Source organism: Pantherophis guttatus, chromosome 1 (genome assembly GCF_059756535.1).
Source record: "Pantherophis guttatus breed Tessera chromosome 1, ASM5975653v1, whole genome shotgun sequence".
NCBI lineage: Eukaryota > Metazoa > Chordata > Lepidosauria > Squamata > Colubridae > Pantherophis > Pantherophis guttatus.
The window spans coordinates 8,339,349-8,349,131 of record NC_142063.1 but is presented as its reverse complement, the minus strand read 5'-3'; positions in this window follow the sequence as shown (position 1 = coordinate 8,349,131).

The following is a 9,783-nucleotide window of genomic DNA, read 5'->3' as shown; positions in this document are numbered from 1 at the left end:
TGACGTCTTAAAAGAGTTGTGGGTCCAACACTAGAAGTTTTCAAAAATAGACTGAATAGCCGTTTGGCTGGGATGGCATAAGGACTCCTGCCTTGAGCAGTTGGGTTGGATTAGAAGATCTCTGAGATCTTTTTTTTTTTTTTAATTTGATTTATATGCCGCCCTTCTCCGGAGACTCAGGGCGGCTTACAATGCGTTAAGCAATAGCCTTCATACTTTTGTATATTTTTATACAAAGTCAGCTTATTGCCCCCACAAACTGGGTCCTCAATTTACCCACCTTAGAAAGGATGGAAGGCTGAGTCGACCTTGAGCCTGGGGAGAATTGAACTCGCAGTAATTGCAGGCAGCTGGATGTTAAATGCTGCCTTAGGAGGCATTAGCCTCCTACACCACTCAGGCTCTATTCCAGCCCTATGATTGATTCTATGTTTTCTCCTCATGGTCAAGTGTCGTCTGTCTCCACTGTGGGAAGAAATATCCATCTGGTTCAGTTCCAAGCTGGGAGAACACTGGCACTGGAGACAAAATGGAGGCTGGCGGCTGATTGGAAAGATGGTTTAATGATGAAGCAGAAGCACCGATCACATGTGAATCTGGGCAGCTGACCACATGGAGTTGAGAGTGGGGTTGGAGTCTATACCTTCTTTTGGGCTTTGCACTTGAGCTTCCTGTTCCTGTGCAAGAACATGTATTCTATTGGCTGTTGTCAGACTAACACGGGATCATGTAGAGGTTATGTAGGGGTCATAGCTCTATAGGCAAAGTACAAATCCTAGGAATTGCGGGACCGCCGTCTACCGCTGATAGCCTCCCACCGACCAGTACGCTCCCACAGAGAGGGACTCCTCAGGGTGCCGTCAGCCAGGCAATGTCGGCTGGCGACCCCCAGGGGGAGGGCCTTCTCTGTGGCAGCTCCCGCCCTCTGGAACGATTTGCCCCCGGAGATACGAAGGATATCAGATCTCCGGGCCTTTCGCCGTGCCCTAAAAACTTTTCTTTTCCATCAAGCAGGGCTGGTGTGAACCCCCCCCTTTTTTTTAGCTTTTTAAATTGTCAATGGGTTTTAGTTTAAATGTAGTACATTTTGGGCCAAAGTCATGTAATTCTTTTAAAAATTTTAAATTTTGTATTGGTATGTGTTTTAGTTCTGGCTGTGCACCGCCCTGAGTCCACTAGGAGAAGGGCGATATACATATTGAATAAAATAAATAAATAAATAAATTTGTCTGAGCTAGGTTTGGTTGAAGTTTGGACTGTTGGGGGTGGTGCAATTGAGATGACGCAATGAAGGGGCTTTGGGCAATTCCTATTGTGGCTGAGGGCTAATCCTACCTTTGTTGGATCTTGGCTGAGGGTATTATAGATAGGGAAGAAATGGAGACTGACAGATTTTATTTTCCTGGGCTCCAAGATCACCGCACATGGGGACTACAGCCAAGAAATCAAAAGATGCTCGCTCCTCGGGAGGAAAGCTATGGCAAAGTTAGACACCATATTAAAAAGCAGAGACATCACCCTGCCAACAAAAGTACGTACAGTCAAGGCGATGGTTTTCCCAGTTGCAATGGATGGCTGTGAAAGTTGGACCATAAGGAAGGCTGAGCGCCAAAGAATGGAGGCCTTTGAACTCTGGTGCTGGAGAAGACTCCTGCGAGATCCCTTGCACTGCAAGTCGATCCAACCAGTCAGTCCTAGAGGAGATCAACCCCGACTGCTCTTTAGAAGGCCAGATCCTGAAGAGGAAACTCAAATACTTTGGCCACCTAATGAGAAGGAAGGACTCCCCGGAGAAGAGCCGAATGCTGGGAACGATGGAGGGCAAAAGAAGAAGGGGACAACAGAGAACGAGGTGGCTGGATGGAGTCACTGAAGCAGTAGGCATGAGCTTAAATGGACTCCAGAGGATGGTAGAGGACAGGAAGGCCTGGAGGAACGTTGTCCATGGAGTCGTGATGGGTCAGACACGACTTCGCAACTAACAACAACAAATTTATCTCTTTACCCCTTTAAGTGCTGACATCTGCTGTGGGCTATTAAAGAAGGTGGGGGCTGCTTTCCAAGAGCATGTTTCTCCATTTGTCATCCAGAGAAATATAATATTCTGCCTTTTTCAATGTTTCTCAAAATGTTTCATTCTTCTAGGAGAGGGGCGGGTGCTAACTTTCCACATCACCGTCACGTAAGGTCCACCACGGCTACCTCCTCACTAACCTCCTGCGGTGCTCCAGGCCCCAAGATAGGAGATCCACCGCCAATCTTGAGTCGGAAAGAGTCTTCCAGGAAAACCTCAGGCTGGGAAAGTGCAACAAGTGACAACTCTTCTCTGGACAACACACCGACGCTCAACAACCACACAAACAAACGACGAGGCTCAGAAGGTCCATTTTGTTTTTCCTAGCAACACTTCCTTTCGAGAGACGCCCAGGTGGGTCATCTTCCAAACAGGGGAACCTTTCACACCAGAATTTTTTTTCAGTGTCCCTATAAAATCCTGGCTAGACAGTGGAGAATTTTTGAGACTCACCTGCTCTTCCTGTGGATGGCTGAAAAAACCCCAATAATTTAAAAAGCCATCTAGCCGTCTGTCCTGGCCAAAGCTGGTTGCACCTGCCAGAAGCTCTCCATGTTCTCTCCCTCCAGCAAAAGCACATTCTCCAAAAGCATCTTGTAGACCCCCATTCCATTACAGGTAGTCCTCGACTTACGACCACAACGGAGCCCCAAATTTCTGTGGTTAATTGAGACATGGGTGAAGTGAGTTTTGCGACCATTTTACCGCCTTTCCTGCCACCGTTGCTAAGTGAATCGCCGCAGCGGATAAGTTAGTGACACTGTTGTTAAAGTGAATCCGGCTGCCCTGCTGACTTTGCCGGTCAGAAGGTCGCAAGAGGGGATCACGTGACCCTCCCACTCCCGGGACATAGCAATGGTCGTAAGTATGAAGCAGTTGCCAAGCTGAAGTTTGATCATGTGATCACATGACCTTCAAAGGTCATAACTCAGGGGTGAAATCTAAAATTTTTCCCTACCGGTTCTGCGGGCGTGGCTTGGTGGGGTGTGTGTCCTGTGACTGAGTGGGCGTGGCCAACTCAAAGTCACTCAGAGCCACGCCCACTCAGTCATGACCCCTCCCACCAAGCCACGCCCACAGAACCCGGTAGGAAAACTTTTAAAATTTCTATTCTGCCGGCGTCTCCTTAACTTTCTCCCGTGGCTCCGCCCACCCGCCTCATTCCCCGACTCCTACTGCCCACCTTTCTCCCGCAGCTGGCTGCCAGGGAAGGCAAGCACCCGAAAGGTACCGGAGTCACTCACTCTCCTTGAATGAGCTGCTCTGGTCCACGCGCCGGCTGCAAAAGCGCACATCCAACCTGCCGCTGAATTAAATAACAGTGTCCGCTTGCGCAGCTGGCGCGTGGACCAGAGCGGCTCATTCAAGAAGGAGAGTGAGCGACTCCGGTACCTTTCGGGTGCTTGCCTTCCCTGGCAGCCAGCTGCGGGAGAAAGGTGGGCAGTAGGAGTCGGGAAATGGTGCATTCCCCGACTCCGGGGAATGGGGCGGGTGGGCAGGTGGGCGGGTGGACGGAGCCTCCAGCTTCCATTGCTACCGGCTCTCCGAACCACTGGCCATCATCGCTACCTACTTGCCCGAGCCGGTCCGAACCGGGACTATTTCACCCCTGTCGTAACTGTGAAAAAGGGTTGTACGTCAAGTCACTTTTTTCAGTGCCGTTGTAACTTTGAACGGTCACCTGTTGTAAGTCGAGGACTACCTGTATTAAAAATTGTACATTTTTCCAGAATCAGGGAGTCCCAAATGAAACACCGTGTCAGGGTTCCAAGTAACAACCCCAATGAAAGGAGACTCTGAGGCTAGACGTTCCCCAAAGTTCCATTTTATTAGAGATGTCATATTGGCACATCTGGGAAAACCCGGATCTGAAAGCTTCCAGGTTTTCCCCACCCAACAGAAAGTCCCAAGTCCCTACCCAGCACCCACAAGTCCATCACATGGTCCAATCAATGCACCGTCCCAACTGGAGATGCCTCCCAGTCACACCCCTCCAGGTTCAGGGCAAGATGTCCTTGACACTCTGAGAAAGGAATGTTATTATGACTACATATCATCCCTGCTCCATACAATCCCTCCTCCCAGCCTCCCACGGTAGGAAATATGGCAGGCCTGAAGATCCAGTGCAAAAGATGGCTCCCAGGCCTGACAGGTTCTATTCTAAGACCAACCCATTAACCATTATTTCCACTGGTTCTTTCACAACATCCTCCGTCCCCTAGGCCTGGCCAGCCTTTGCCTAAATTTGGGTGGAACCCATAACATTGTAGGAGAAAGAATGGCAGGGTGGCATTAAAGGAGGGATCAGCCTAGAATCTCTACGTTGCCACAAGCAAACTAACAGTGTCTCATGTTGAGTGAACAAGCTAGCCTACTCATTAGCTGCACACCCAGAAACCTGATGCTGCTAACCACCTCCACAGGTGAATCATTAATACACAGAGGTGTATGGGCTGGGCCTGAAATCGGCAATGATCTCTTTAGTTTTGCCTATGTTTAAAACGAGGATGTTTTTGTTACATCAGTTCAACAACCCCCTATCTCCTTGCGGCAAGCAGCGTCATTGTCATCTTAATAGAATAGAATAGAATCAGGGGTGGGTTCTAAATTTTCTTACTACCGGTTCTGTGGGTGTGGCTTATTTTGTGGGTGTGGCTTGAAGGTCATGTGACTAGGTGGGCGTGGCTAGCTGGTCAGAGTCATTTCTGGAAGGTCCTCGCACTTACGAACAGTCCTCGCACTTACGACCCGACTCATTTGTTTGCTTTTAACACGGATCAGCTGTAGGACGGCTCTTTGAAGCCCCGCGGCAAGACTTTAAACAGTTTTTTTCCCTCTAGTCATCAGCTGGGACTCAGGAGGCAGCAATAGATTGGGGGTGGGACCAAATAAAAGGTAAGAATAACATGGGGGGGGGGAGGGCGAGGGGGGGAGAACCGGTTCGGTGACGTCATATCGTCACCGCTACCGGCTCGGCCGAACCAGACCGAACCGGGAGGAACCCACCACAGAATAGAATAGAATAGAATAGAATAGAATAGAATAGAATAGAATAGAATAGAATAGAATAGAATAGAATAACAGAGTTGGAAGGGTTGGACTCGAAGACCAACCCATGCTCAGGCAGGAAACCCTATACCATTTCAGACAAATGGTTGTCCAATCTCTTCTTTCAAACGTGGAGCATTCACAACTTCTGGAGACAAATTGTTCCATTGATTCATTGTTCTCACTGTCAGGAAATTCCTCCTTAGTTCTAGGTTGCTTCTCTCCTTGATTAGTTTCCACCCATTGCTTCTTCTCCTGCCTTCGGAATAGGTTGATCCCCCTCTTGTTTGTGGCAGCCCCTGAGATATTGGAAGGCTGCTATCATGTTACCCCGAGTCAGTGGTGAAATGTAAAATTTGTTACTACCAGTTCTGTGGGCGTGGCTTGGTGGTGGTGGTGGGAGGTAATGTGACTGGGTGGGCATGGCCAACGTTTTTTTTTTTTTTTAACTTTTAAAACCATCTTCGGCTGAAGAGGTTGTAAAAAAATGCTTTTAAAAGGCTCTGCCGATCAGGCAACTCAGCTGGGATCGTCAGAGGCTTTTAAAAGAAAAAAAAAACACCTCTGGCTATCAGGCAACTCAGCTGGGGTCATCAGAGACTTTTAAAAACATTTTTAACAGCTGAAGAGGTTGTAGAAAAATGCTTTTAAAAGCCTCTGATGATTCCAGTTGAGCTGCATGATCATCAGAGGCTTTTTTTTTAACTTTTAAAAGCATTTTTTTGTCCAAAGAGGTTGTAGAAAAAATGCTTTTAAAAATTTTAAAAAAGCTTCTGAAGATTGCGTAGCTCAGCTGGGCATGGGGGGGGGGGGCAGGGATTTTTGCTACCAGTTCTCCGAACCACCCGCCGCCATCGCTACCGGATCGGGTGATCCGGTCTGAACCAGGAGCATTTCACCCCTGCCCCGAGTCCTTCTTTTCATCAAACTAGACATACCCAGTTCCAGCAACCTTTCTTCATAGTCCCTTAATCATCTTTGTTGCTCTTCTCTGCACTCTTTTAGAGTCTCAACATCTTTTTTTACAGGCGACCAAATCAGATCTGATTCGATTAATCTTCAATCAGAATAGCCTCTCTTGACCCTTGTATTGGGTGGAGTCTCTGCTGGGTTCTGTTTTCCCAACTTGAGTGGCCAATAAATCACTCTGGAAAGAAGGAAATTTTAGCTGTTTATTTCTGCCGAAATAGAAAGCCTTGTATTTAGGACACAGATTCAAATCAAGCACCAAGAGTTGGCTCAGATATTTATACAAATTGCCAGCTGGTTATTTACAGCATGTCAGTCTATGTCAGTGATGTCTAATCTTTTTGCCATCGCGTGCCAAAAGAACGGGGGGGGAGTGCACATGTATGCCCCCACCCATAATTCAATGCCTACGCGCCCTGCCGCACCGTGCATGTGTGTGCAACCCCCCCACGCATGAGCGCAAGACCCCCCTCCCCCCGTGCCCTGTTTTGGGCCTAGCAGGCCTCCCTGAAGCCTCTGGAGGCCGGAAACGGCTCCTTTCCCAAATTCCAGTGTGTCCGGAAGGCCTGTTTTTCACCCTCCCCAGGCTCCAGAGGCTTTCTTGGAGCCTGGGGAGGATGAAAACAGCCTTTCCCACCCCCCCGGACGCTCTCCGGAGGCCGAAAAAGCCCTCCCAGAGCTTCCGCGCGAGCCCTGTACTTACCTGGCATCCAAAATGGGCCGTGGGAGACTCCTGGGAGGGGAGGGGCAGCCGAAAATTAGCTGGCTGGCACGCACATATGCGCTGGAACTGAGCTAGGGCAACGGCTCGCGTGCCCGCAGATATGGCTCCACATGCCAAAGGTGGCACGCGTGCCATAGGTTCACCATCAAAGGTCTATGTGATTTCTTCCACAAGGTTCATCTTCACACTTGGTGGATTACCTTTGCCAGGTTTGGTACAAAATTACACTTGTTATCTTTAGTACAGGTAGTCCTCGATTTACGACCATTTGCTTAGTGTCCATTCAAAGTTACAACCGCCCTGAAAAACCTGGCTTATAATCGTTTTTCACACTTATGACCGTAGCAGCATCTCCACAGTCACGTGATCAAAATTTGGATGCATGGCCAGTTTTATGACGGTTGCAGTGTTCTGGGGTCACGTGACCCCCTTTTGCGACCTTCTGACAAAGGGGAAGCCGGATTCCCTGAACAACTGTGTTACTCACTTAATGTCTGCAGGGATTCACTTAACAATGCTGACAAGAAAGGTAATAGAATGAGGGAAAACAACAACTGTCTTGCTTAGCAAGGGAAATTTCAGGGTCAGTTAAGGTTGTAAGTCGAGAACTAACTACAAGACTACTAACTTCGAAACCTTCCTAATCCTATCAGAAGTTTCCTGTGACTTATTCGTCAGTTTCACGAGGAAGTCAGACAAAAGAGGAGAAGTTTAGAGAGACTGCTGCATAATTTAATCAGTTCTAACTTTTGGTGGCTTGTTTCTCTATAGTTCCGAATAATTCTTGATCGACTTGGTGTTTAAAACATTATTTCAGCCCTTTTCTTATAAATGGGATTCTTTTCCTATAGAAATTATTTATAGCTTCTGCTGTGGCTCTCTCTAGGCTTTAAAAGGGATGTTCCCTATTTGAAGGATTGAATTATTTTATATTCTTCATCATTTTATAACCTTAAATTGTCATTGAGCTATCAACTGGAAAGGCCTGTTCATTGGAAAGTGTGGCCTGCCCCCTAGTGGCTGGATCAGGGAGCGACTGAAACTCCTTGGCAGCTCTCTCTTTACTTAACCAGTGTGTCATCTCCAGAATTACAGAACCACAAGGGTGGAAGGGAGCTTGGAGCAGGGGTGAAATCCAACAGGTTCTCACAGGTTCTGGAGAACCGTTAGCGGAAATTTTGAGCAGTTCGGAGAACCGTTAGCGGAAATTTTGAGTAGTTCAGAGAACTGGCAAATACCACCGCTGGCTGGCCCCAGAGTGGGGAGGGAATGGGATTTTGCAATATCCTTCCCCCAGGAGTGGGGAGGGAATGGAGATTTTGCAGCATCCTTCCCCTGCCATGCCCACCAAGCCACACCCACCAAGCCTCACCACGTCCACCAAGCCATGCCCACAGAACTGGTAGTAAAAAATATTGGATTTCACCGCTGGCTTGGAGGTCTTCTTTTCCAACCCCCTGCCCAAGGCACATGGCTTTATTCCATCCCTGACAAATAATCCTAAACTGCATTAACAGAGGGATACAATCAAGATCAAGAGAGGTACTAATACCACTCGATAAAGCCTTAATAAGACCACACCTAGAATATTGCATCCAGTTTTGGTCACCACACTATAAAAAAGATGTTGAGACTCTAGAAAGAATGCAGAGAAGAGCAACCGAGATGATGAGGGGACTGGAGGCTAAAACATACGATGAACGGTTGCAGGAACTGGGCATGGCTAGTCTAGTGAAGAGAAGGACCAAGGGAGACAGGATAGCAATTATTCCAATATTTGAGGGGCTGCTACAGAGAGGAGGGGGGTCAAGCTATTTTCCAAAGCACCTGAAGGCCAGACAAGGAATAATGGATAGAAACTGGTCCAGGAGAGATTCAATCTATAAATAAAGATAAATTTTCTGACAGTGAGAGCAATCAACCCATGGAACAGAAGTTGCCTTCGGAAATTGTGGGAACTTCATCACTGGAGGCTTTCAAGAAGAGACTGGACTGCCATCTGTCAGAAATGGTGTAGGTGGCAACTTGAAAGCTTTACAAGTCTCCTGCTTGGGTAGGGGTTTGGACTAGATGACCTACAAGGTCCCTTGCAACTCTGTTAATCTGTTAAATTGTCCAATCTTTTCTTTAAATTGGAGATCTAATCCTGGGGGATTTGTAGAGGTGGCTGGAAGTTCGATGACCCTGAATGGCATCTGCAGTCCAAGACCTTATTTGCAAGCTGGCAACTTGCCACCCCACAGGAAAAAATAAGCAAGGTTGCTGGGAATCTCCTTGGGGTCTTCAGAGGGGCAGGCAGGAGAATTCCAACCTGGACTTCCAGAATTCCCCAGCCAGCATTAGGAGAATTGAAATCCACACAGCTTAAAGAGTCCCTTGGGAGTGGGGCGGCATAGAAATGCGACTAAATACATACATACATACATACATACATACATACATACATACATACATACATACATAAATAAATAAATAAATAAATAAATAGGTCAAAGTTGAGAAACACTGGGTTTAGAAAACAGGAATTTTGAATCAGAACAATAAAATGTACAAGGGGCCAGAACACACAGTTACAGTTGATTAGGTAGAGAGTGCTGACTCATGCATGAGGCAATCTGCGCTGTGATTGGTTGCTGTGGGTGTAAAAGGGGAGTTTTCCTTTCCCCCTTGCCTTTTTTCTGCTGTGTGTTCTGTATGCTGTTTGATTTACCTCATGATGTTCCTGACTATCTAGTCTGCTCATGCATGAGGCTGTGATTGGATTCTGTAAACATAAAGGAGGAGTTTCCCTTTTCCCCTGCCTTTTTTCTTCTGGGTGTTCTATATACTGTTTAATTTACCTCACGCAGGGCTGTCTTAAACAGCATTATGGGCCCTGGGCAAGAGTGTACTGGGGCCCCTACGATAACTACTCACAGGAATAAAAATGTAAGTGGTCGATAAAATTAAACATATGTTTGCATAATAT